The 27,763-nt window shown below is 39.2% G+C and overlaps 1 protein-coding gene across 4 annotated transcripts in view; it reads left to right on the plus strand.

Annotated features, from left to right (window-relative positions):
- Window positions 1-27: 27 nt before the first annotated feature.
- POM121C (POM121 transmembrane nucleoporin C) overlaps window positions 28-27,763 on the plus strand; it is a 67,348-nt gene continuing 39,612 nt past the window's right edge. The window contains exons 1-3 of one of the 4 annotated variants that reach the window (XM_070231704.1): window positions 50-187; window positions 8,199-8,289; window positions 10,605-10,669. The gene's annotated coding sequence lies outside the window, so the exon portion shown is untranslated. Of the gene's footprint in view, window positions 188-8,198; window positions 8,290-10,604; window positions 10,670-27,763 lie in introns of all 4 variants that reach the window. The other 3 variants (XM_023655429.2, XM_070231705.1, XM_023655428.2) reach the window with 3 other exon arrangements.

Consider the following 27,763-nt stretch of genomic DNA (forward strand, 5'->3'; position numbering starts at 1 on the left):
TGACGCAGACGCGCGCGGTGCACGTCGGGACCACGCGGTTTCCCGCTCTGAGCGGGCGGGCCTGGGACGCTGGGGACAGGTCCTGGCGGCCCGGCCTGGAGCACGTTGGGCCCTCGCGGGCCGCCGGCGCCCGGGCTGGCCGGTTGCGGGGCCGTGGCTAGGCCACCGCCTGGAGGTGCGCAGTCGGGTAAGCCCCTTCCACGGCCTCAGGCCGCCTACGCCTCTCGCGTTCCCCGGGCTCGCCTCTCAGCTGGTCACGGGCGGCTTCCGACTCAGATGAGGTGGTGGACGCAGAGTGTTGTGTGTGTCAAGCACGGCAGCTCAGCGCGTCGTCGGTGCACAGCGTTTGCTGCTTAGCAGTCACTCCAGCAGTTCAGTTGTCACCTTGGTCACTAGTTCCTATGCTTCTGCTCATGCGTCCCTCGATGCCACTCCTTTGATGACATTCAGTCTCCTCTTCAGTCTTCCTGCCGCTCCTTCCCTGGTTTCTAGTCCTCAGCTCAGCACCATGTCCCTGTTGAGGGTTCTGTTCTACGGCACTCTTAACAGATGCTGGTCTGCTACACCATCGCCTCAGTTTCCAAGGTGGTTTAGATGGCTCCTAATCGCTCTCTCAAACAGCACTTCTCTCCTGAGCTCTAGGACTGTATTTCGTCTGTTTGTAGGGCAGAGTTATGTGCCTTTTTTCATAACTCAGACGCTGCCTAAATCTGAAGTCGAGACATCCGCTTCCTCTCCCAATCTCTCAGCTCCTGTGTGTTCACTAACTAAATTCACACAGTCGCCAAAGCTTGAAACTGTCAGATCTGACTCTTACCCAGCTCTTCAGCCCCATCGTTTCGTGAGGCGCCAGGTCCTATACAGCTGTCACCATCATTTTGTTCTTTGCGTTCTTACTAGGTCCTTCAGGCTCTGTTCAGTTTCTTCATTCAGTTTTCTTTCTGCTCCTCAGACTGGATAATTTCAAAGGACCTATCCTCAAGTTTGCTGATCTTTTCTTTTACTTCTCAAATCTGCTGTTGAACCCCTCTAGTGAATTTTTCATTTCATGTAATGTACTTTTCAGTCCAGAATTTCTGGTTGGTTCCTTTCTAGAATTCTTTTTATTGGTATTCTCATTTTGTTCATCTGTTGTTTCCTGATTTCCTTTGGTTCTTTGTCCATGGTTTCCTGAGCTCATTGAGCATATTTAAGATGGTTGATTTAAAGTCTTTGTTTAGTGTAGTCCAGTGTCTGGGCTTCCTCAGAATGGTTTCTGTAAAATTCTTTTCGTCCTGTGAATGGTTTATACTTTCCTGTTTCCTTGTATGCTTTATAATTTTTTGTTAAGAAATGTACATTCTAAGTGTTATAATGTGGTAACTGTCAAAATGTGATTCTCTTAGTCATCAGGGATTGCTAATTTTTGCTTGTTGAGGGCTGGGGCTGTTACTTTTCCAAACTATTTTTGCCAAGTGTGTATTCCTTGTTTTTCTATGGTCACTGAAGTTTCTGTTCCATTTTCTCTGTAGTCGGTGACTTGTCATAGCTATCTGATTCTAAATAGGGAGGCAGGGGAAGGGGATTCTGTCTCTTTAAATCTGATCGATGCCCCTGGGGCAAGCCGGTGCTGCTGAGAGGATCAAATCCAAGGCAAGCATCTGTGCTGACCCTCAGGGATCCATCAGACCAAAATGCACAACCCCAAATTTTGGGAGGACAAGGTTCCCACTGCCTGCCCTGGCATCAGCCAGCTTTTTCAGAAACGCAGGCTGCTATCTATACAGCTGAAGCACGTCTGAGGGATGGGGGATGGTGGCGGGTTTGCACATGCTGCTTACTTGTGAAAGATCAGCAACCTCTCCCTTCATTGTTATAAGGATTCCTCTGGTTGTTAAAAGTTTCTGGTCATGTTCCAGAGTTCCAAATAGTTGATTCCATTCACTCTTCCCAGCTTCATGGTTGGTTCAGTGAAGAGACAACCCCTAGAACTTCCTACTCTGCCATTTTGTGTGACATCTCTCTTGAGTCATGTTTTTTTAATTGTTGTGTTTAGACGGTTTACATTTAATGTATTTTTTTGATTGGTTAGGATCTAAGCCTGCCATTTTACTTATTTTATATTTGTTCTCTCTGTTTTTTTGTACCTCTGTTTCCCTTTTCTTGTCCTCTTATGGGATACTTGAACATTTTTTAGTGTGCCATTTTAAAATAGCTATAGTTTTTTAATCTCTCTCTCTTTGTATAGGTTTTTAGTGTTTATTCTAGAGATTATATTATACATACTTATCATAGTTTACTAGTATCAGCCTTTTACCAGTTCAAGTGGAATGTAGAATCTTCCCTACCTTTAGGTGCTTTTTCCCTCCTTTATGATACTGTCGTTTTAAATATTACCTCTACATACATTAAGAACCACATGAGCAGTGTTATAATTTTTCTTTCATCCATCAAACATAACTTTAAAAATTCAAGAGAAGGTTATATTTACCCCAAAAATTACTTTTTCTCCATTCCTGATGTTTCAAGTTTCTGTCATTTCCTTTTATTTGAAGAGCTTTTCCTTTATTACTTCTTTTAGAGCAGGTTTGATAGTGGCAAATAACTTCATTTTCCTTCATCTCATAATGTCTTTATTTCGCCTTCATTTCTAAAAGATATTTTCATTGGATATAGAATTACGGATTGTGAGTTCTTTTCTTTCAGCACTTTAACAATGTTTTGCTGCTTCCTTCTCTCCTCCCTGGTTTCTGATGAGAAATCTATAGTCATTCAAACTGTTCTTCCCCTGTAGGTAATACTTGTTCTCCAGCTGCTTTAAAGAGTTTTTCTTTATCTTTAATTTTCAGACATTTGATTATGCTGCATCTGGGTGTTGATTTATTTGGGTTTATTCTTTTAGAGTTTGCTCAGATTCTTGAATTGATAAATTTATGTCTTTTGCCAAGTTTGGGAAGTTTTCAGCCATTATTTCTTCAAATATATTTTGTGTACCACACTCTTTTTCCGCTGCTTCTGGGACTCCAGTAACATGAACATTAGATCTTTTGTTATTGTCCTATAGGCACTTGTTCATTTTTTTCTGTTTTGTCTCTGTTGTTCAGATTGGATAATTTCTACTGATATATCTTCAGGGTCATTGATTCTTCCCTTTGTTAAATTTCCATTCTGCTATTGAGCCCATCCAGTGAGTTTTTTACTTATTGTAATTTTTAGTTCTGAAATTTCCATTTGGGTCTTTATATCTTCTTTTTATTTGATGAGACTGTTTTTCACTTTGTTTCAAGAGTGTTCATAATTATTTCTTGGAACATTTACTGATAGCTGCTCTAAAATCCTGTTCAATAATTCCAACATCTTTGTCACCTCAGTGTTGGCATCCATTGTCTTTTCTCATTTGAGTTGTTTTTCCTGGTTCTTAGCATGAGGAATAGTCTTTTATTTATTCTGGACACTTTGAGTATTATGTTATAAGTCTCTTGTTCCTATGTAAATTTTCTATTTTAGCAGGCAGTCAATATGTTTTCTTGGGCCTTTTTTTTTTTTTTAATCCAGAGAACTCACCACTGCATCATCCCTCCAGTCCCAGGGCCCCTAGCCAAGCTGCCTTTCTTTCTCCACCTTTCAAGAGGTTTTTTGATAGTTGCTTCATGGTTTTTTTTCTTTTCTTTCTTTTTTTTTTTCTGAGGAAGATTCGCCCTGAGCTAACATCTGTTGCCATTTTTCTTCTTTTTGTATGTGAGCTGCTGCCACAGCATGGCCACTGAGACGAGTGATGTAGGTCCACGCCCGGGAACTGAACCCAGGCCATCAAAGTGGAGCACCCTGAATCTAAGCACTAGGTCACCAGGGTGGCCCACTTAATATGTTTTGCACAGCAGTTTGGTTGTAATTAGCCAGAAGATGTGCTTACTCCATCTTCTATGGAACCAGAAACAACATAAGGCATTTTGAATTATTTTCTTGATAAGTTTTAGAGTATTACTTCTCATTTTAGCAATGATACATTTGCTCCCATGTGATGAAAAAATCCTACCCATTTTGTGTATTGATTGTGTCTTATGATTCCATATTGCAATAGGCAGTAAAAACCTAACCCCAGTCAACAGTCCAAACCATATTCCTAAAGAACCCGGCTCTTCAGCCCCTCTGCCTTTATATTCTGGCTCATGACACCTCTCCAGATCTTCTCCTCATTTCACCTGTCCATTTGGGCCCTCCTCTCCAGGTGACCAGCCTCAGCCTCTTCACCCCTCCCTGGACTCACAGTAGGACTGTTGGGAGGAGTAAATTGACTAATTCATGTCAAGCACTTAGAACAGTGACTGGCACAGAATGAGCAGCCATTACGTGATGGTGGTGGTTGTTATACCCTTCAATTTTGGCATAGCCTCAGCTTTAAGTAAATGATAGTCCAAACTGTCTGTGGTCTCCCACCAATGTAGGGGAGTCATATTTCTGTTAGTGTCCATTGGAAGATCAAGTTTTCACTCATGCAATAGTCTGAAAACATTTATTGAGTGCTCACCATGTTGAGCATCCAAAGATAAACAAATAAGACACAATCCATGCCTTCGAAGAGCCCAGAGACTAGAGTAAGGCGTCATATATGTGCATGAGCACAATAAAGTAAATAAATGCAATGAAAATAGTCTGTACAAGATAGAATCGGGACACCAAGGTGGGAGTGGCCATAGGTTTGGGGCTGAGGAGTGTTCACAGAGGTGGTAACACTTAGGCTGACTCTTAGCAAATTAGTAGCTTTTCCCCAGGTGAGTAAAGGCATTTCATGCAGAAGCAGGATAAGCAAGAATTTCAGAAGCTTAATGAGTGCAGCAGGTGGTTTAGTATCCACGTAATCTGTGTCATGTCTGCAGTTGGATTGAAATGATATGTTTAGAGAAACACAAGAGCCAGACCTAATTTACAAAGTCCTTCATGATCTACTGTGTGCTTAACTCTCTGGTTCTTTCTCTTGTCATTTGCATGCAGATATTTATAATTTTGTCTGATATAATGTATTAATACCTGTACAGTGATACACAGTATCCATTTTTTACAAACTTCTTGGATCTGACTCTTGAGACAAGACCAGCAGCTGGAGACACTTTCAGTCCAAAGGATAAAATGAGAAAAAAAGAAAACCCACTCAGTCATTCATCTGAATTGAGGACCAGAGGAAAGAGTACATGGTGGCAGATAACCAGGTGATAGCATCTTGAGGTTTTTTGTTTTGTTTTTTGTGAGGAAAATTGGCTCTGAGCTAACATCTGTTGCCAGTCTTCTTCTTTTTGCTTGAGGAAGATTGTTGCTGAGCTAACATCTGTGCCAATCTTCCTCTGTTTTATGTGGGATGCCGCCACAGCGTGACTTGATGAGCGGTGCTAGGTCTGCGCCTAGGATCTGAACCTATAGAACCCCCGGCCACCGAAGCGGAGTGCGTGAACTCAACCACTACGCCACCAGGCCAGCCCCAAGCAACTTGGGTTTTTGACTGGAGGCTTGCTGGATCTCCCCACCCCCACTGCATTGTTGGTAGGCCTTGTGCAGTCTCTTTATCCATAGCTGCCTCCGGCTTCTGTTAGATGCACATGGAGACTTGACATAGTTATTTTCTGCAGACTTCCCTTTCTTCATCTGGATGAGACTCGAGCAGATTCAATTTTGTCTTCCATTCTGGGGCCGCTGGGGTAGGGTGGTGATGAAACCATGCAGCTTTTCGCCCACTTCCACCAGACTGGGAGCGGTCATTGCCTGCTACTGACCTCTCCAGCCTCTCTTTTCCTAAGACACTGCTGACTGGAGGCTGCTTCTGTTCTCAGGGGGTCCAGCACAGAGGGCATGACCTAGAGCACATGGTGTCTTCCCTCTGTATCCTCCTTCTGCAGCACTTTTTCCTTGCCCTCTGTGCTTTTGTCACGCTGCAACGCATCATTCAAACACACCAGCCTCTTTGGACTGCAGCCTTTACACATGTTGATTCTTCTACCTGAAATTCTTCCCCAGGCTCCTCTTAGCCCCTTAGCCCCTCAGTTGAAGACAAGCCTTCCTCAGAGAGGCCTTTGCTAACTGACCCCTTAGGCTGTTATGTCCCCCATCCTATGCCATCATGACAGCCTCAGGCAGACTGTATTTTCTGAAGATGGCTACAGTAATATCTCCCATCCCACATGCTCTTCTTGCGACATGATCTTAATGCTTCTTCAGCTGAGTAGGTGGGGAGGGTATGTCTCTTCCCCTTGGAGCTATGCAGATCTTTGTGATCGCTGTGACCAATAAAGTGGGACAGAAGCAATGCTATGGTACTTCCCAGGCAAGACCATGAAAATGCCATGCACTTCACCTTACTCTCTTGGAATGCTTGCTCTTAGAACTAAGCTACCATACCCTGAGGAAGCCCAAGCTAGCCCATATGGAGAGAGAGCATGGAGAGGAAATATGTACATGTTCTAGCCCACAGTTCCGCAGAGGTCCCAGCTCACAGCCAGCCTCAGACACTAGCTATATGAGTGAAGATGCCTCTAGATGATTCCAGCCCCCTACCATCAATCATCCCTAGCATCTGAATCTTCCTAGCTGAGGTCCCAGACATTGTGGAACAATAGCCAGTCCTCTGGTATCACAGGATCTCTGAGGATAATAAAATGATTGTTTTATTCCACTATACTCTTTATTGGTTTCTTACACTATTTGTAACTGAAACACTCTACTTCTTTGGTACTTTCAGTGCATTTCTAACTACAGTCATGCGTCACTTAACGATGGGGATATGTTCTGAGAAAGGCGACTTTAAGCGATTTTGTTGTTCTGCAAACGTCACAGAATGCACTTACACAAACCTAGATGGTATAGCCTACTACACACCTAGGCTGTGTGGTACTAATCTTATGGGACCACCACGAGATTATGCAGTTGTATATGCAGTCCACTGTTGACCAAGACATCATTATGTGGTGCATGACTGTATTTGTTTAATGTCTGACTTCCCTGTTAAACCATATGCTCCTGGAGGACTGGTACTGTGTCTGTAGTCCTCATTGCTATATCTGTAATGGCACAAATAGGTAGTGGCTGGACAATAAATAGTGAACTAATAAATAGAAGGTGTTTGTTTCTTCTCTCCTTTTAATGTGGGTACACATCCATGTTGGTAGCTGTGTGCAAGCAGGCAAACACGTCTGTCTCTGCTTCCAGAGCTGCTTCTGGCCTGCAGGTCTAGGCTTACCGGGTTGATCCATCCCTTCCCAGGAATCTCCTGTCTCTCCCCACCCTGATGATCTGTTGGTGAGAGTGGCATCTGACTGTGTCTGCCACATTTTTTACTTACAGGTGATACTGATAATGGCTCACTCCACCTCTGCAGGGAAAAGGGTAGAAAGGGTAAAGAAATAGGAGGCTAGGAAATCCAAAGTCAAAAATAACCCATTTTATAGTTTTTTTAATGACAATCTTGAGAATAAATATAAACTTTAGGTAATTTGGTGTTTTGTCCTTCATGACAGTTCTTCACTGATAGTATTAGATTGTTGGGGTTTAACAACTATTACTGTGCCATTATGGACAAACTTCAGGCTGCCCTCTAGTGGGAAGTAGCACAATAAAGTCCTGCTATATTAAACCCTGAGGCTACCTGGATCGCCAGAACAAAGAAAAGTAGAGTGTAGGGACTAGCTCTGTCTTGTTGACTACATATAATCAGCGCCTACCACATTGCTTGGTATTTAGTAGCAGCTCAACTAATATTTATTGAACAAATGAGCCAACATACACAGTTTATGAGCACTAGCACGTTTCTTGAGAGCCTGTGTTTAAGTGAAGCACTGCAGATGATATAAATCAGGGCCAGGAAGTAAATATTTTAGATTCAGAGGCCATATGGTCTCTGTCACAACTACTCAATTCTGCTGTTGTGGAGGGAAAGCAGCCCCAGACAGTACATAATCTAATGAGTGTGTCTCTCTTCCAGTAAAACTTTATTTACAGAAACAGGCAGCCTGGTTGCAGGCCAGTTTGCCAACCCCAATATAAAAAATGATAATAGGGACTTTTCTAGTCAGGTTCACCAATAACCCCCCATTGTCAAAGCTACTGGATCCTTTAAAAATGTGATTTATTATAAAGTACTTCAAACCTCAGAAATGTACAGAAAGTAATGCAATGAACATTTCATGTATCTATCACCTAGATTTACCAAATGTTTATATTTTGCCATGTTTCAGATCTTTAAAAATGCTGTGTTAAGGATACAATTGCAGTTCCTTTGTGTATGCCACCTGGATGCCATTTCCCCCTTTCTCTTCCTCTCCAGAGGTAAACACAATGTTGAAGCTGTGTGTCTTCTTCCCATGCATGTATTTATACTCTCGATACACACATAGGTATCCGTATTAGGTATATTATTGTTTGGTATTCTTTAATTTTGCACATATCACTTTGCTTTTTCCACTCAACATTGTTTTTGACATTTATCCATATTGCTATGTATACAACATTGAATTTTTTTAATGGTAAGTGCTTTTTGTGTACTGTCTAAGAAATCTTTGCTTATCCCAAGGTCACAAAGATTACATCCTATGTTGCCTCCTAGAAGTTTGATAGTTTACCTCTTATTTAGTGCTATGATCCATTTTGAAGTAATCTTTTGTAAATGGTATGAGGTAGGGGTTGAGATTCATTTTTTTCCATATGGATATCTAGTATGGACATTTTACAATATGTCCATAAATTCTTTGATATGCCTCCCTTCAAAAGATAGAGCCTAATTCCTCTCCTCTTAAGTGCAGGTTGTACTTAACGACTTGATTTTAACAAATCGAATGTGGTAGAAATGATGGTGAGTGACCCAAGATTAAGGCATAAAAGGCAGTGTGGCTTCCCATTTGCTCTCTCTCCCTTGGATCACTTGCTCTAGGGGAAGCCCCTGCCACGCGTTGTGGACACTCAGGCAGCCCTATGGAGAGGTCCACGTGCTAAAGAACTGAGGCCTTCTGCCAACAGCTAACAAGGAACTGAGCCCTCCTCCAAATAACCATGTGAATGAGCTATCTTGGTAGCAGATCCCACAGCTCTAGTTGAGCCTTCATATGACTGTAGCCCTTGCTGATGTCTTGACTGCCAACTCATAAAGGATCCTGAGCCAGAACCACCCACCTAAGCCACTCTCAAATTCCTGACTCATAGAAACTGAGATGATAAATGTTTGTTGATTTAAGCAACTAAATTGTGGGGTGATTTGTTATGCAGTAATAGATAATTAGTATATCTAGTGTTCCAGCATGTTCCCCAATGAATTACAATGGTGCCAATATAGAACATCAGTTTACCACATATATGTTAGTCTTTATTTTGGACTCTGTTCTGTCCTATTGAGCTGTATGTTGATGTTTATGCCGACAACATACTGTCTCGATTACTATAACTTTTACTGTAGTCTTGAAGCCAGGCAGTGTAAGTCCTCCAACTTTGTTACTATTATTGTTTCTTTCGTCAAAATTGATTTGGCTATTCTGAGTTCTCTTCATATCCATATAAATTTTAAATCAGCTTGTCAGTTTCTACCAAAAAACCCTGCCGCAATTTTCATTGGGATTGATCTGAATCTCGAGATCAATATGAAGACAATGACTATCTTAACAGTATTGACTGTTCTAATCCACGAACATGTATTTCTCCATTTATTTATATCTTCTTTAATTTCTCTCAAAAATGTTTTGCAGATTTAGTATAATGTTTTAGTGTAGAGGTCTTGCACATATTTTGTTAAGTTTATCTATAGGTATTTCATGTTTTTATATTATAATTGGTATTGTGTTTTCAAATATAAAATTTCAATTGTTTGTTGCTAGCATATAGAAATACAATTGATTTTTGTATCTTGACCCTGTTTTGTTTCCTGTAATCTTGCTATATTTACTCATTTGTTCTAACAGTATTTTTGTAGATTGCTTAGGATTTTCTGTGAACACAATTGTGTCACCTGCAAATAAAGAACATTATTACTGCTTCCTTTCCATTTGTATGACATTTCATTCTTTTTTTTGCCATTATTGCCCTGGTAATCTTGAGCAGAACTGAGGAAGGTGGACATCCTTACTTTGTCTCAATCAGTTTCTCCTCATTAAGTGTGATGTTAGCTAGGCTTTCTAACATGTCCCTTATTAGGCTGAGGAGGTTCCCTTCTTTTCTGAGCTAGCTGGGAGATGTTTTATTTAATCATGATTGGGTGTTGAATTTTGTCAGATACTTTTTGCTATATCCTCTGTCTTTTAATTGGGATGTTTAGATCATTAACTTTTAATGTGATTATTGATATTTTAAGTTTGCTTTTATCATCTTGCTATTTGTTTTGTATTCTGTGCTCCTGTTTCCCTCTTGTTCTTCATTCTTTTGGATTAATTCAGCACAGTCATTTGTCACTTAATGATGGGGATACATTCTGAGAAATGCATCATTAGGTCATTTTGTCATTATTTGAACATCAAGTATACTTACCCAACCCTAGCTGGTATAGCCTAGTACCCACCAAGGCTATATTGTACTAATCTTATGGGACTACCGTTGTATATGCAGTCTGTTCTTGACCAAAACTTTTGTTATGTGGTACATGACTGTACTTTTTATCACAGGCATACCTCAAAGATATTGCAGGTTTGGTTCCAGATCATCTCAATAAAGTGAATATCACAATAAAGTAAGTCACATGAATTTTTTGGTTTCCTAGTACATATAAAAGTTATGTTTGTTTGTTTTATGTAGTTTGTTAAGTGTGTGATAGCATTCTGTCTAAAAAAGCAATGTGCATAACTTAATTAAAAAACGCTTTAGGTTGGGGCTGGCCCCGTGGCCGAGTGGTTAAGTTCGCGCGCTCCGCTGCAGGTGGCCAAGTGTTTCGTTAGTTCGAATCCTGGGCGTGGACATGGCACTGCTCATCAGACCACGCTGAGGCAGCATCCCACATGCTACAACTAGAAGAACCCACAACGAAGAATACACAACTATGTACCGGGGGGCTTTGAGGAGAAAAAGGAAAAAATAAAATCTTTTAAAAAAAAAAGCCTTTTCAATTTAAAAAAAAAAACGCTTTAGGTTATAGAAACAAAAGAGCATCATGGCGGAGTGAGCTTTCCCAGTAATCTCTCCCCTCCACCATACAATGAAAAAGACATTCATACGCCAACAGGATATCCAAACACAACACAAAAGACGTCTGAGAGATCCACACAGCCATATGATGGAGAGCAGAGAGGTTGGAGCACCCCTTGGAGGAGCTGGAACAGAGTAAGAGAAAACTTCACTCCCTCCCCAAAAGACTGGGATCCACGACCGTGGGCAGCCTCCGAGAGGGAAGGAATGGGGGAGGGGACATTCGTTTGCAAGAACGTCAAAGATCCCGAAGGGCCCTCGCAGCCTAGGTGAAAGCCCCTACCAAGGTGAAAGCTAACGCAGGGGTGACCTCATCGGGCCAACACCCAGGAGAGCAGATAGCGAGAGCAGAGCGAGAAAAGCCCGAGAGCACACAGAAGCAAGTGCGCCTCCCCCCAACCCACACAGTGCTGGCTCCAGCGCCTGGGATCTAGGAGGAACACAGAGGGCTCAGAATACGTGGCTCTTGACCCCTACCGAGTGGCAATAGGCAGTAAATGCAACCAAATAATACCACGATGTACAAAAACAGCCACACTGTCTAGCAGTAACCAAAATTATATTAAATCTCCAGACCAGAGAGAAAATGACAAGTACCCAGAAAGCAGTCCTGAGGACACAGAAATATGTAATCTAAATGACAGAGAAGTCAAAACAGCTATCATCCAAAAACTCAGTCAGTTAAAAGAGAATGTAGAGAGACAATTTAACAAGGAGCTACTTCACAAAAGAGATTGAAACTATAAAGAAGAATCAATCAGGAATATTGGAGATGAAAGACACAGTGGAAGAGATAAAACAAAATATGGATTCCCTGAATGCTTGAACAGACATCATAGAGGAGCAAATCAGCATAATCGAGGATAGACATATTGAAATGCTCTGGATAGAGAAGGAGAGAGAACTAAGACTAAAAAGAATGAAGAAAGTCTCCAAGAAATATCCAACTCAATTAGGAAATGCAACATAAGAATTTTATGTATTCCAGAGGGAGAAGGGGAGGAGAATGGAGCAGAAAGCTTGTTCAAACAAATAATATCAGAGAACTTCCCAAACCTAGGGAAGTAAATCCATGTGAAAGAGGCTACCACATCTCCTAAATATGTACATTTTAAAAAAATCCTATTGCAAGGCATATAGTAGTGCAACTGGCAAAAGTGAATGACAAAGAAAAAAATACAAAGGGCAGCAAGGCAGAAGAAAATAACCTACAAAGGAACCCCTATCAGGCTTTCAACAGATCTCTCTACAGAAACTTTACAGGCTGGGAGAGACTGGAATGACATATTCAAATCTTTGAAGGACAAAAATTTTGAGCCAAGAATACTCTATCCAGTGGAAATATCCTTCAAATATTATGGAGAAATAAAAATTTTCCCAGGTAAACAAAAGCTAAGGGAGTTCATAGCCACAAGACATCCCCCCCACACACAAGAAATCCTCAAGAAGGCCCTCATACCTGAAAAAAAAAAAGGGGGGAGAAAGGGGTTACAATGCAAGGAGTAAGGAGATAAACAGGTAGACAAAATCAGAAAAATTGTAGCTATACATAAGAACAGGTTAGAAAATACTCAAGAATAGCATTAAAGATAAAGGGAAGGAAAAAGATAATCTTTTCCAAAACAAAACATAATCTTGTTTATCAAAACAAAGATAATCTTTTCATTTTAACCACAAACTGACAACACAAGATGGAATAAGATGTGAGAAAAACAACTTAGGAGGGGAAGAGGAAAGGGACTAAGAGTTTAGTCTAAGGAAATAAGAGGCCATCAGAAAATGGACTATCTTATCTACGAGATTTTGAATTCAAACCCCATGGTAACCACTAAACAAAAAAGCAGAACAGAGACACAAATAATAAATAAAGAGAAAACAAAGAAACACAACATAAAAAACTACATAACTCAATTGGTAGACCAAAATACACAGGATGAGAAACAAAGGAAATGCAGGAGAACCAGAAAATGAGTGATAAAATGGCAGCATTAAGCCCTCATATATTGATAATCACCCTGAACATAAATGGATTGAATTCTCTGATAAAAAGACACAGTGGCGAGATCGATTAAAGAACAAGACCCAATAATATGCTGCCTCCAGGAAACACATCTCAGCTCCAACAACAAACACAGACTCAGAGTGAAGGGATGGAAGACGATACTCCAATCTAATGGCAAACAAAAGAAAGCAGGTGTCACAGTGCTTATATCAGACAAAGTAGACTTCAAGATAAGACAGGTAAAGAGAGACAGAGAAGAGCAGTATGTAACGATTAAAGGGACGTTCCACCAAGAACATGTGCATTTATAAATATCTATGCACCCAACAAAGGAGCACCAAAGTACATAAAGCCACTATCAACAAACCTAAAAAAAGATATTCATAATAGCACAATAATAGTAAGGGACCTCAACACTCTACTCACATCAATGGATAGATCATCCAGACAGAAAATCAACAAGGAAACAGTAGAATCAAATGAAAACCTAGACCAATTGGACTTAATAGACATGCATAGAACACTCCATCCAAAAACAGCAGAATACACATTATTCTCAAGTGCACACAGGACATTCTCAAGGATAGACCAAGGGAAACAAGGTAAGCCTCAATAAATTTAAGAAGATTGAAATAATAACAAGCATCTTTTCCAATCACAATGCTATAAAGCTAGAAATTAATTACATGAAAAAAGCTGAGAAAGGGACAAAGATGTAGAGACTAAACAACAGGCTATTGAACAACCAATGGATCATTGAAGAAATTAAAGGAGAAATCAAAAAACATCGGGAGACAAATGAAAATGAAAACATACCATAACAACTCATATGGGATGCAGCAAAAGCCTATTAAGAGGGAAATTCATCACAATACATGCTCACCTTAACAAACAAGAAAAATCCCAAATAAGCAATCTGAAACTACACCCAACTGAATTAGAAAAAGAACAAACAAAGCCCAAAGTCAGCAGAAGGAGAGAAATAATACAAATCAGAGCAGAAATAAATGCTATTGAAACAACAAACGCAGTATAAAGGATCAGTGAAACGAAGAGCTGGTTCTTTGAGAAGATAAATAAAATTGACAAACCCCTAGACAGACTTACAAAGAAAAAAAGAGAAAAAAACCTCAGATAAATAAAATTAGAAATGAAAGAGGAGAAATAACAATGGATGCCACAGAAATACAATGGATTATAAGAGAATACTATGGAAAGCTATATGCTAACAAAATGGACAATCTAAAAGAAACAGATAAATTCTTAGACTCTTACAACCTCCCAAACCTGAATCAAGAAGAAATAATCTGGATAGACCAATCACAAGGAAAGAGATTGAAACAGTAATCAAAAGCATCCCAAAGAACAAAACCCCAGGACCAGATGGCTTCCCTGGAGAATTCCACCAAACTTTCAGAAGGATTTAATGCTTATCAATCTCAAGCCATTCCAAAAAATTAGGGAAGATGGAATGCTTCCTAACACACATTCTACAAGGCCAATATCAGTCTGATACCAAAGCCTGACAAGGACAGCACAAAAAAGGAAAACTACAGGGCAATATCGCTGATGAACATAGATGCAAAAATCCTCAAAATATTGGCAACCCAGAGACAGCAATACATCAAAAAGATCATACATCATAATCAAGTTGGATTTATACCACGGACATAGGGATGGTTCAACATCTGCAAATTAATCAATGTGATACACCACATCAACAAATTGAGGAATAAAAACCACATGGTCATCTCAATAGATGCAGAGAAAGCATTTGACCAGATCCAACAGCCATCTATGATAAAAACTCTTCGCAAAATGAGGATAGAAGGACATTACCTCAACATAATAAAGGCCATATATGACACACCCACAGCCGACATCATATTCAATGGGGAAAAACTGAATGCCATCCTCTGAGAACAGGAAGAAGACAAGGATGCCCACTATCACCACTCTTATTGAACGTAGTACTAAAGTTTGGGCCAGGGCAATTAGGCAAGAGAAAGGAATAAAAGGAATCCAAATAGAGGGTGAAGAAGTGAACCTCTCGTTGTTTGCAGATGACATGATCTTATATATAGAAACCACTAAAGAATCCATTGGAAAACTATTAGAAATAATTATCAACTACAGTAATGTTACAAGGTACAAAAACAACTTACAAAAATCAGTTGCATTTCTATACTCTAATAACGAACTTACAGAAAGAGAACTCAAGAATACAATTACATTTACAATCACAACAAAAAGAATAAAGTATCTAGGAATAAATTTAACCAAGGAGGTGAAGGACTTATACAATGGAAACTATAGACATTATTGAAAGAATCGATGATGACATAAAGAGATTACATGCACATAGATTGGAAGAATAAACATAGTTAAAATGTCCATACTACCCAAAGCAATCTACAGATTCAATGCAATCCCAATCAGAATCCCAATGACATTCTTCACAGAAATGGAACAAAGAATCCTAAAATTCATATGGGGCAACCAAAGACCCCAAATTGCTAAAGCAATACTGAGAAAAAAGAACAAAGCTGGAGGCAGCACAATCCCTGACTTCAAAATTTACTACAAAGCCATACTTATCAAAACAGCATGGTACTGGTACAAAAATGGACACACAGATCAATGGAACAGAACTGAAAGCCCAGAAATAAAAGCGCACATCTATGGGCAGCTAATCTTCGACAAAGGTGCCAAGAACATACAATGGAGAAAAGATAGTCTCTTCAATAAATGATGTTGGGAAAACTGGACAGCTACATGCAAAAGAAGAAAAGTAGACCATTATTTCATGCCATACACAAAAATAAACTCAAAATGGATCAAAGACTTGAAAATAATTCTTGAAACCATAAAACTCCTGGAAGATAATATAGGTAGTACACTCTTTGACATTGAACTGAAAAGGATCTTTTTGAATGCCATGTCTTCTCACAGAAAGGAAACAAAAGAAAAAATAACAGTGAAACTTCATCAGACTAAAGAGCTGCAAGGCAAAAGAAACTAGGATCAAAACAAAGACAACCCAACAAGTGGGAGAAAATATTTGCAAATCATATATCCGACAAGGGGTTAATCTCCATAATATATAAGGAACTCACAAAACTGAACAACAAGAAAACAAACAGCCCAATCAAAAACCGGGCAAAGGATATGAACAGACATTTTTCCAAAGAAGATATACAGATGGCCAATAGGCACATGAAAAGATGTTCAACATCACTAATCATCAGGGAAATGTAAATCAAAACTACACTAAGGTACCACCTTATGCCTGTTAAAATGGCCATAATCACTAAGACTAAAAATAACAAATGTTGGAGAGGGTGTGGAGAGAAGGGAACCCTCATACACTGCTGGTGGGAATGCAAACTGCTGCAGCCACTATGGAAAACAGTATGGAGATTCCTCAAAAAACTAAAAATAGAAATACCATATGACCCAGCTATCCCACTACTGAGTATCCACCTAAACAACTTGAAATCAACAACCCAAAGTAACATATGTACCCCTATGTTCATTGCAGCACTATTCATAATAGCCAAGACATGGAAACAATCCAAGTGCCCATCAACTGATGATTGGATAAAGAAGATGTGGTACATATATACAATGGAATACTACTCAGCCATAAAAAAAGACAAAATCATCCCATTTGCAACAGCATGGATGGACCTTGAGGGTATTATGTTAAGTGAAATAAGCCAGCCTGAGAAAGACAAACACCATATGCTTTCACTCATGTGGAAGATAAACAAGCACATGGACAAAGAAAACAGTTCAGTGTTTACCAGAGGAAGGGGAGGGGGGATGGGCAGAGGGGGTGAAGGGGAGCACTTATGTGGTGACAGACAAGAAATAATGTACAACTGAAACTTCACAGTGATGTAAACTATTATGAACTCAATAAAAAATTAAAAAAAAATACTTTAGGGGCCTGGCCCTATTATCAAGTGGTTAAGTTTGCACACTCCACTTCGGCGGCCCAGGGTTTCACCAGTTCAGATTCTGGGCACGGACATGGCACCACTCCTCAGGCCATGCTAAGGCAGCGTCCCACATAGCACAACCAGAAGGACCTGCAACTAAAATATACAACTATGTACTGGGGGGATTTGGGGAAAAGAAGAAGAAAAAAAGAAGATTGGCAATAGATGTTAGCTCAGGTGCCAATCTTTTAAAAAATAAAAAAAGAAAAACACTTTAGTGCTAAAAAATTGCTAACCATCATATGAGCCCTCAGTGAGTCATAATCTTTTTTGCTGGTGGAGGGTCTTCTAAAATGCAGTTTCTGCAAAGCGCAATAAGCAAAGCACAATAAAACAAGGTATGCCTATATTCCATGTTCTCCTTTGTTGACTTACTAGCAATAATTCTTTGTTTTGTTATTTTAGTGATTACTTTAAAGTTTATAATATACATTTTAAATTCATCAGACCTACTTTCAAGTAATAGGTAGGCACATCATGTATCGCATAAGAACTTTATAACATTATACTTTCATTTCTGCCCTTCTGGCCCATATGCTATTGTTATGTATACTTTACATATGATATGAACCCCACAATACATTATTACTTTTTTCCAGCTTTATTAAAATATTATTGACATATAACATACAGAAGCTTAAGGTGTACAATGTGATTTCATACATGGATATATTGTGAAATAATTACCGCAATAAGGTTAGTTAACCTCTCCATTCCCTCACATAATTACCATTTTTTGGGTGTGTGATGATAGTATTTCAGATCTACCCTCTTAACAGCTTTCAAGTATATAATACAGTATTCTTAATTATAGTCGCCATACTGTACATTAGATCCCCAGAACTTATTCATCTTACACCTGGAAGTTTGTACTCTTTGACCAATCTCTCCCCATTTCCCCCACCCCCCAGCTCCTAGCAACCACCATTCTACTCCCTATTTCTATGAGTTCAGCTTTTTTAGATTCCACATGTAAGCGAGATCATACAGTATTTGTCCTTCTCTATTTGACTTATTTCACTTAGCATAATGCCTTCAAGGTCCTTCCATGTTGTTGTAAAAGGCAAGGTTTCCTTCTTTTTTTTATTGGCTGAATAATATCCCATTGGATATATGTGCCACATTTTCTTTATCCCTTCATCTGTTGATGGACACTTAAGTTGTTTCCATGTCTTGGCTACTGTGACTAATGCTGTGATGAACATAGAGATGCAGCTATCTCTTCAAGATAGTGATTTCACTTCCTTCAGATATGTACCCAAAAGTGGGATTGCTGGATCATATGGTAGTTCTCTTTTTAAATTTTTTTTATTGAGTTAATGATAGATTACAATCTTGTGAAATTTCAGTTGTACATTATTGTCTGTCAGTCGTGTTGTAGCTGCACCCCTTCACCCATTGTGCGCACCCCCCACCCCTCCTTTCCCCTGGTAGCCACTAATCTGTTCTCTTTGTCTACATTTTTAAATTCCTCGGATGAGTGGAGTCATACAGAGATTGTCCTTCTCTATCTGGCTTATGTCACTAAACATAATTCCCTCAAGGTCCATCCATGTTGTTGCAAATGGGACAATTTTGTTCTTTTTTATGGCTGAGTAGTATTCCATTGTATATATATACCACATCTTCTTTATCCAATCATGAGTTGATGGGCACTTAGGTTGCTTCCATGTCTTGGCTATTGTAAATAATGCTGCAATAAACATTGGGGTGCATGGGACTTTTGGAATTGCTGACTTAAAGCTCTTTGGATAAATACTCAGTAGTGGGATGGCTGGATCGTATGGTAGTTCTATTTTTAATTTTTTGAGGAATCTCCATACTGTTTTCCATAGTGGCTGCAGCAGTTTGCATTCCCACCAGCAGTGTATGAGGGTTCCTTTTTCTCCACAATCTCTCCAACATTTGTTACTATTAGTTTTAGATATTTTTGTCATTCTAATGGGTGTAAGGTGATATCTTGGTGTAGCTTTGATTTGCATTTCTCTGATGATGAGCAATGATGAACATCTTTTCATGTGGCTATTGGCCATCCATGTATCTTCTTTGTAGAAATGTCTGTTCATGTCTCCTGCCCATTTTCTGATCGGGTTGTTTGATTTTTTGTTGTTGAGTTGTGTGAGTTCTTTATATACTATGGATATTAAGCCTTTGTCAGATGTATGACTTGCAAATATTTTTTCCAAGTTAGCAGGTTGTTTTTTTTGTTTCAATCCTGTTTCCCTTTGCCTTGAAGAAGCTCTTTAGTCTGATGAAGTCCCATTTGTTTATTCTTTCTATTGTTTCCCTTGTCTGAGAAGACACGGTGTCCAAAAAGATCCTTTAATACTGATGTCAAAGGGTGTACTGCCTGCATTTTCTTCTAGAAGGCTTATGGTTTCAGGTCTCACCCTTAGGTCGTTGATCCATTTTGAGTTATTTTGGTGAATGGTGAAAAAGAATGGTCAATTTTCATTCTTTTACATGTGGCTTTCCAGTTTTCCCGGCACCATTTGTTGAAAAGACTTTCTTTTCTCCATTGTATGCCCTCAGCTCCTTTGTTGAAGAATAACTGTCCAGAGATGTGTGGTTTTATTTCTGGGCTTTCAATTCTGTTCCATTGATCTGTGCACCTGTTTTTGTACCAGTACCATGCTGTTTTGATTACTCTAGCTTTGTAGTATGTTTTGAAGTCAGGGATTGTGATGCCTCCAGCTTTGTTCTTTTTTCTCAGGATTGTTTTAGCAATTCGGGGTCTTTTGTTGCCCCATATGAATTTTAGTATCATTTGTTCTATCTCTATAAAGAATGTCATTGGGATTCTGATTGGGATGGCATTGAATCTATAGATTGCTTTAGGTAGAATGGACATTTTAACTATGTTTATTTTTCCAATCCGTGTGCATGGAATGTCTTTCCATCTCTTTATGTCGTCATCCATTTCTTTCAGAAAAGCCTTGTAATTTTCGTTGTATAGGTCTTTCACTTCCTTAGCTAAATTCACCCCGAGGTATTCTTTTTGTAGCGATTGTGAATGGTATTGTGTTCTTGAGTTCTTTTTCTGTTAGTTCGTTATTAGAGTATAGAAATGCTACTGATTTATGTAAATTGATTTTATACCCTGCAACTTTGCTGTAGTTGTTGATTACTTCTAAAAGTTTTCCAGTGGATTCTTTGGGGTTTTCTATATATAAGATCATGTCATCTGCAAACAGTAAGAGTTTCACCTCTTCCCTCCCTATTTGGATTCCTTTTATTCCTTTTTCTTGCCTGATTGCTCTGGCCAAAACCTCCAGTACTATGTTGAATAAGAGTGGTGATAGAAGGCATCCATGTCTCGTTCCTGTTTTCAGGGGGATGGTGCTCAGTTTTTGCCCATTGAGTATGATGTTGGCTGTGGGTTTTGTCATATATGGCCTTTATTATGTTGAGGTAGTTCCCTTCTATGCCCATTTTGTTCAGAGTTTTTTTTATCATAAATGGCTGTTGGATCTTGTCAAATGCTTTCTCTGCATCTATTGAGATGATCATGTGGTTTTTATTCCTCAGTTTGTTGATGTGGTGTATCATGTTGATTGATTTGTGGAAGTTGAACCATCCCTGTGTCCCTGGTATGAATCCCACTTGATCATGATGTATGATCCTTTTGATGAATTGCTGAATTCGGGTTGCCAAAATTTTCTTTAGAATTTTTGCATCTATGTTCATCAGCAATATTGGCCTGTAGTTATCTTTTTTCATGCTGTCCTTGTCAGGCTTTGGTATCAGTGTGACGTTGGCCTCATAGAATGTGTTAGGAAGCGTTCCATCCTCCCTAATTTTTTGGAATAGCTTGAAAAGGATAAGTATTGAAGCCTCTCTGAAAGTTTGGTAGAATTCCCCAGGAAAGCCATCTGGTCCCAGGGTTTTATTCTTTGGGATGCTTTTGATTACTGTTTCAATCTCTTTCCTTGTGATTGGTCTATCCAGATTATTTCTTCTTGATTCAGGTTTGGGAGGTTGTAAGAGTCTAAGAATTTATCCATTTCTTTTAGATTGTCCATTTTGTTAGCATATAGCTCTCCATAGTATTCTCTTACAATCCGTTGTATTTCTGTGGAGTCTGTTGTTATTTCTCCCTTTCATTGCTGATTTTGTTTATTTGAGCTTTCTCTCTTTTTTTCTTTGTAAGTCTGGCTAAGGGTTTGTCAATTTTATTTATCTTCTGAAAGAACCAGCTCTTTGTTTCATTGATCCTTTCTACTGCCTTTTTCGTTTCAATAGCATTTATTTCTGCTCTGATTTGTATTATTTCTCTCCTTCTGCTGACTTTGGGCTTTGTTTGTTCTTCTTTCTCCAATTCACTTAGGTGTAGTTTAAGATTGCTTATCTGGGATTTTTCTTGTTTGGTAAGATGTGTCTGTATTGTGATGAATTTACCTCTGAATACAGCTTTTGCTGTATCCCATATGAGTTGGTATGGCATGTTATCATTTTCATCTGTCTCCAGGTATTTTTGGATTTCTTCTTTAATTTCTTCAATGATCCATTGCTTGTTCAATAGCATATAGTTTAATCTCCACATCCTTGTGCCTTTCTCAGCTTTTTCTTGTAATTAATTTCTAGCTTTACAGCATTATGATCAGAGAAGATGGTTGTTATTATTTAAGTTTTTTTAAATTTGTAGAGGCTTGCCTTGTTTCCCAACATATGTTCTATCCTTGAGAATGTTCCATGCATGTTTGAGAAGAATGTGTATTCTTCTGTTTTTGGATGGAGAACACCATATATGTCTATTAAGTCCAACTGTTTTAGCTTTCCATTTAGCTCCACTGTTACTTTGTTGACTTTCTGTCTGGATGATCTGTCCATTGATGTGAGTGGGGTGTTGAGGTCCCCTACTATTATTGTGTTATTCTTTTAAAGATTTTATTTTTTTCCTTTTTCTCCCCAAAGCCCCCCAGTACATAGTTGTATATTCTTCATTGTGGGTCCTTCTAGTTATGGCATATGGGACGCTGCGTCAGCATGGTTTACATGAGCAGTGCCATGTCCATGCCCAGGATTCGAACCAATGAAACACTGGGCTGCCTGCAGTGGAGCGCACTAACTTAACCACTCGGCCACGGGGCCAGCCCCTATTGTGTTATTTTGATATCGTCTTTTGGGTTTGTTAATAGTTGCTTTATGAACTTGGGTGCTCCTGTGTTGGGTGCATAGATATTTATAAGCATTATTTCTTCTTGATGAAGTGTCCCTTTGATCATTATATATTGTCCCGCTTTGTCTCTCTTTACCTGCCTTATTTTGAAATGTTTTGTGTGATATAAGTACTGCGACACCTGCTTTCTTTTGTTTGCTTTTAGCTTGGAGTATTGTCTTCACTCTGAACCTATGTTTGTCCTTGGGGCTGAGGTGTGTTTCCTGGAGGCAACAAATTGTTGGATCTTGTTCTTTAATCCATTTTGCCACTCTGTGTCTTTTTATTGGAGAGTTCAATCCGTTTACATTGAGGGTGAGTATTGATGCATGAGGCCTTAATGCTGTCATTCTCTTGCTCGTTTTCCAGTTTTCCTGTGTGTCCTTTGTTTCTCATCCTGTGTGTTTTAGCCTACCCATTGACTTTTGCAATTTCTTATGCTGTGTTTCTTAGATTTTTCCTTATTTATGTTTTGGTCTCTGTTCTGTTTTTTAGTTTAGTGGCTACCCTGAAGTTTGTATTCAGAATCTTGTGTATAACATCGTCCATTTTCTGGTGGTCTGTTACTTCCTTAGCCTAGACCGATTCGGTCCCTTTCCTTGTCCCCTCCTAAATTATTATTTTCATCTCTTATTCCAACTTGTGTTGTGAGTTTGTGGTTAGAGTGATAAGATTGTCTTTGCTTTGGTGATTTACTTCCCTTTATCCTAATACTAAAGTTGAATATTTGCTATCCTATTCTGATTCTATCTGTCTCCCTACTCTGTGTTTTGTGTTCCCTTTCTCCCTTTTTTTCTTTTTTCAGGTATGAGAACCTTCTTGAGGATTTCTTGTAGTGGAGGTTTTTGGTTACAAAGTCCCTTAGATTTTGTTTGTCTGGAAAAGATTTAATTTCTCCCTCATATCTGAAGGGTATTTTTGCTGGTTAGAGTATTCTTGGCTGAAGATTTTTGTCCTTTAAAGTTTCAAATACATCATTCCATTCTCTCCTAGCTTGTAAGGTTTCTGTAGAGAAATCTGCTGAAAGTCTGATAGGGGTTCCTTTGTAGTTTATTTTCTACTGGCTTGCTGCCCTGTGTATTCTTTGTCATTCATTTTTCCATTTTTACTACTATATGCCTTGCAGTAGGTCTTTTTACATTGACAAATCTAGGAGATCTGAAAGCTTCCTCCACACACATTTCTCTCTCAATCCCTAGATTTGGGAAGTTCCCTGCTATTATGTCGTTGAGCACACTTTCTGCTCCATTTTCCTTTTCCATGCCCTCAGGAATTACAATGATTTTTAAGTTGCGTTTTCTCATTGAATCTGCTATTTCTCAGAGATTTTCTTCAGTTTTTTTAATTCTTAGTTCTCTTTCTCCCTCTGTCTGCAGCCATTCAACCTGTCTATCTTCGATTATGCTAATTTCCTCCTCTGTGGTGTCTACATGGGCATTCAGGGAATCCGTATTCTGTTTTATCTGATCCATTGTATTTTTCATCTGTAGTATTTCTGATTTATTCTTCTTTATAGTTTCAATCTCTTGTGTGAAGTAACTCCAGGACTCGTTGACTTGTTTCTCTATATTTCCCTTTACCTCATTGAGTTTTTTGATGATAGTTATTCTGAACTCATTTTCACTTACTTTACCTATTTCCAAGTCCTCAGGACATAATTCTGTTTTTATCGTTTTCCTTTTCAACTGGAGCTTTTATAAATTGCTGGATGGTAGAGGAGTGGTTTTTGTGCATGATGCTATTATTTGGTTGCAGTTACAGCCTGTCACCACTAGATGGGGGGGGTCGAGAGCCATGCGTTCTGAGCCCTCCGCCTTCAGCCACGATGGTGGTGCACAGCGCGGCAGGTTGGGGGAGGAGGGGAACTTTCTCTCACACGCAGACCTGGATTCTGATCAGCTCTCACTTTCTGATTTCCTGGGGCCCTGGCTTGATGGGGTCCCCCCACACGAAAGGTTTCCCCCATTAGAGGGTTTCCACTGCATGGGTGGTGGGAGTCCTGGACAATTCCATGGATGCGTGGCCCCTACCCCACTCCTTCCCTCACCCATGGCTGCAATCCTAGTCTCTGGGGGACAGAGCAAAGTTCTCTCTTACCCCATTGCAGCTCCTCCAAGGGGGGCTCCAGCCTCTCAAGCCTCTGTTGTTTGGCTGCTGTGGGTCCCTGACAATTTCTGTTATTAGGATTTGTTTTTTGGTTGGAAAGCAGTTGCTCTTTTTGGTTGTAATTAGGAGGGGAGAGAGTTCCGGGTGAGCTCACTCCGCCATGTCGCTGACGTCACCTTTTTAATTTTTTGAGGAATTTTCTATAATGGCTGTACCAATTCACATTTCTACCCACAGTACACAGAGGTTCCCTTTTCTCCACAGCCTCACCAACACTTGTCTCTTGTCTTTAGATAATAACCATTCTTACAGGTGTGAGGTGATATCTCATTGTGATTTTGGTTTGCATTGCCTTGATGATCAGTGATGTTAAGCATCTTTTCATGTACCTATTGGCCATTTGTATGTCTTCTTTGGAAAAATGTCTATTCAAGTCCTGTGTCCATTTTTTTAAATCAGATTGGTTTTTGCTATTGAGTTGTGTGCTGCCACAGTGTGGCTTGACAAGCAGTGCTAGGTCTGTGCCCAGGATCTGAACCTGCACACCCTGGGGTGCCCAAGCTGAGCACATGAACTCAACCACTACACCACCAGGCCAGCCCCAACCATTTTAACTGTACAGTTAAACCAATTTTAACCAATTTTAACTGTACAGTTCAGTAGTCTTAAGCATATTGACATACTTGTGAAAAAGATCTCCAGAACTTTTTCATCTTGCAAAACTGAAAATCCATATCCATTAAACAACAACTCCCTTTTTTTCCTTTCCCCCCAGCCCTGGTAACCACCATTCTACTATCTGTTTCTATGAATTTCACACTTTAGATATCTTATATAAGTGAATCATAGAGTATTTGTCTTTCTGTGACTGAATTATTTCACTTAACATAATGTTGTCCTCAAGAAACACCCGTATTGTAGCATTGAACAGAATTTCCTTCCTTTCTGAAGCTGAATAATATTCCATTGTATGTAAATACCACATTTTGTTTATGCGTTCATCTGTCGGTGGACATTTGAGTTGCTTCTACTTCTTGGCTGTTGTGACTAGTGCTGCTATGAATATGGGTATGCAAATATCTCTTTGAGAACCTGCTTTCAATTCTTGTTTGACATATACTCAGAAGTGGGACAGCTAGATCCCCATATGGTAGTTCTATTTTTAATTTTTTTGAGGAAATGCCATACTATTTTCCATAGCAGGTGCACCATGTTACAATCCCACCATCAGTGCACAAGGATTCCAGTTTCTCCACATCCTCACCAACATTTATTATTTGTTTTTTTTAAATTATTATTATTATAGGAGCTGGCCCCATGGCCGAGTGGTTAAGTTCCTGCTCTCTGCTGCAGGCGGCCCAGTGTTTCATTGGTTCGAATCCTGGGTGCGAACATGGCACTGCTCATCAAACCACGCTGAGGCAGCATCCCACATACCACAACTAGAAGGACCCACAACGAAGAATATACAGCTATGTACCAGGGGGCTTTGGGGAGAAAAAGGAAAAAAATAAAATCTTTAAAAAAAATTATTGTTATTATAGCCATCTTAATGGATGTGAGGTAATATCTCATTGTGGTTTTCATTTGTATTTTCTTAATGATTAGTGATGTTGACCATCTTTTCATATGCTTGTTGGCCATTGTATGTCATCTTTAGAGAAATGTCTATTCAAGTCCTCTGTCCGCTTGCTAATTTGTGTATTTTTTAAATTGGTGTGTCGGTATCTGGTCAAGTTCCTGCTTTCCATTTTTGGAGGCATTTACCTAGGAGTGGAATTATGGGGTCATATGGCAATTCTATGCTTAACCTTTGAGGAACTGCCAAACTGTTTTCCACAGCACTATATGAGGGTTCCAATTTCTCCACATCCTCACCAGCACTTATTTTCCTTTTTTTAAATTATAGCCATTATGATGGGTATGAAATGGTATCTCATTGTGGTTTTGATTTGTATTTCCCTCATGACTAATTATACTGAGGTTCTTTTCATGTGCTTGCTGCCCATTTGTATGTCTTTGGAGAAATGTCTGAGTCCTTTCCCCATTTTTTTTTTTTTTTTTGAGGAAGATTAGCCCTGAGCTAACATCCACCACCAATCCTCCTCTTTTTGCTGAGAAAGATTGGCACTGCACTAACATCTGTGCCCATCTTCCTCTACTTTATATGTGGGATGCCTGCCACAGCATGGCTTGATAAGTGGTGCATAGGTCCGTGCCCAGCATTCAAACTGGTGAACCCTGGGCCACTGAAGCAGAGCAGGTGAAGTTAACTGCTATGCCACCAGGCTGGCCCCCCTTACCCCATTTTTTAGTTGGACTGTTTCTCTTTTTATTGTTGAGTTTTGTTATATATCCTGGATATTAAACCCTTCTCAGATATATGATTTGCAAATATTTTCTCTCATTCTATGTATTGTCTTTGCACTTTCTTGATAATGTCTTTTGATGCACAAAAGTTTTTAATTTTGATGAAGCTCAATTTATTTTTTCTTTTGTTGTTAATACTTTTCTTACAAAATCCAAGGTCACGAAAATTTAACCCTGTTTTTTCTTAAAGAAGTTTTATGGTCTTGGCTCTTATATTTAGGTTATTGATCTACTTTGAGTGAATTTTTGTGTATGGTGTGAAGTAGGGTTTCACTTAATTTTCTTTCACGTGGAAATATAGTTGTCCTAGCACCATCTGTTGAAGAGACTCTTCTTTCTCCACTGAGTGGACTTAGCACCCTTGTCAAAAATCAACTGACCATAGATGTATGGGATTATATCTGGACTCTCAATTCTTTTCTACTCATCTATATATCTGTCCTTATGCCAGTAACCCACACTATTTTGATGACCATAGCTTTGTATCAGTTTTGAAATTGTGGAGCATGAGTCCTCCAACTTTGTTCTTTTTCAATATTGTTTTGGATATTTAAGGCCCCTTGCAATTCCTCAAATATGAATTTGAGGCTTGGCTTTTCCATTTGTGCAAAAGAGACTGTTGAAATTTTTATTGGAATTGCATTGAATCTGTATATCACTTTGGGTAGTATTGCCATCTTAATAGTATTAAGTATTCCAATCAATATAGGATGTCTTTCCATTTGTTTAGGTCTTAATTTCTTTCAGCAATGTTTTGTAGTTTTCATTGTACAAGTCTTTCACCTCCTTGGTTAAATTTATTCCTAGGTATTTTATTCTTATCTTAGATGCTATTTTAAATGGAATTGCTTTCTTAATTTCCTTTTGGGGTTATTTATTGCTGGTAAATACAAACACAATTGATTTTTGTAAGTTGGTCTTATACCCTACAGCTTTGTTGACTTTACTAGCTCTAATGCTTCCTTGTGAATTCTTCAGGATTTTCTACATATAGGATCATGT

The sequence above is a fragment of the Equus caballus genome, chromosome 13, assembly GCF_041296265.1.
Source record: "Equus caballus isolate H_3958 breed thoroughbred chromosome 13, TB-T2T, whole genome shotgun sequence".
NCBI classification, from domain to species: Eukaryota; Metazoa; Chordata; class Mammalia; order Perissodactyla; family Equidae; genus Equus; species Equus caballus.